Raw genomic sequence first — 1,392 nt, 5'->3', positions numbered from 1 at the left:
TCTTGAGCATGAAAGGGACCTCAGGGATCACCTTCTTCTTGGCCACAACTTCATGGTAGTGGTCTTGATGGACCTTTGAGATGAATCTCTCCATCTCCCATGACTCGGAGGGGGAAGCTTTTGTCTTCCCTTTCCTCTTTCTAGAGGTTTCTCCGGCCTTAGGTACCATAGATGGTTATGAAAAAACAAAAAAGCTATGCTTTTACCACACCAAACTTAGAATGTTGCTCGCCCTCGAGCAAAGAAAAGAAAGAATAGAAGAAGAAGAAGAAGAAGATATGAAGGAGAGTGAGAGGGGTGTGTATTTGGCCAAGGGGGAGAAGAGAGGGTTGTGAGGTGTGAAAATGAAGATGGATAGAGGGGTTTATATAGTGGAGGGAGAGGGTAGTAGGTTCGGTCATTAGGGAGGGGTTTGGGTGGGAAAGGGATTTTTAATTTGAAGGTAGGTGGGGTTTATGGGAAATAATGGATAGATGTGAGTGGTGAAGAGGTGATGGGGAAGAGAGATTGAGGTGATTGGTGAAGAGTTTTTGGGGAAGAGTGTTATTGGATTATGTGAAGAAGAGAGAAGGTAAGTTGAGGTAGGTGGGGATCCTGTGGGGTCTACAGATCCTGAGATGAACCTGTGGGGTCCACAGATCCTGAGGTGTCAAGGATTTATCATCCCTGCACCAATAAGGCGTGTAAAATGCCCTCTGCATGCAATCCTGGCATTCAACGCCAGATTGATGCTTGTTTCTAGCGTTGAATTCCAGCTCTATGCTTGTTTTGGGCGTTCAACACCAATCTGCAGCATGTTTCTGGCGTTAAACGCCAGTTCCATGCTTGTTTCTGGCGTTTAACGCCAACTCTCCTCAGGGTGTAATCCTGGCATTTAAACACCAGACTGCTGCTTGTTTCTGGCATTCAATGCCAGATTCATGCTCTGTTCTGGCGTTGAACGCCATCCAGATGCTCCTTACTGGCGTTTAAACGCCAGTAAGCTCTTCTTCCAGGGTATGCTGTTTCTTCTGCTGTTTTTTATTCTGTTTTTAATTGTAGTAATTGTTTTGTGACTCCACATGATCATGAACATAATAAAACAAAAAAAATAATAAAAATATAGATAAATAAAAAAAATTGGGTTGCCTCCTAATAAGCGCTTCTTTAATGTCAATAGCTTGACAGTGAGCTCTCATGGAGCCTCACAAATCATCAGAGCAATGTTGGCACCTCCCAACACCAAACTTAGAATTTAAATGTGGGGGTTTAACACCAAACTTAGAGTTTGGTTGTGGCTTCCCAACACCAAACTTTGAGTTTGATTGTAGGGGCTCTGTTTGACTCTGTATTGAGAGAAGGTTTTCATGTATCCTCTCCATGGATGCAGAGGAGGATCCTTGAGCTTTAAAC

This window comes from Arachis hypogaea, chromosome 3 (assembly GCF_003086295.3).
Source record: "Arachis hypogaea cultivar Tifrunner chromosome 3, arahy.Tifrunner.gnm2.J5K5, whole genome shotgun sequence".
Taxonomy (NCBI): Eukaryota; Viridiplantae; Streptophyta; class Magnoliopsida; order Fabales; family Fabaceae; genus Arachis; species Arachis hypogaea.
This window is presented reverse-complemented; position numbering follows the sequence as displayed.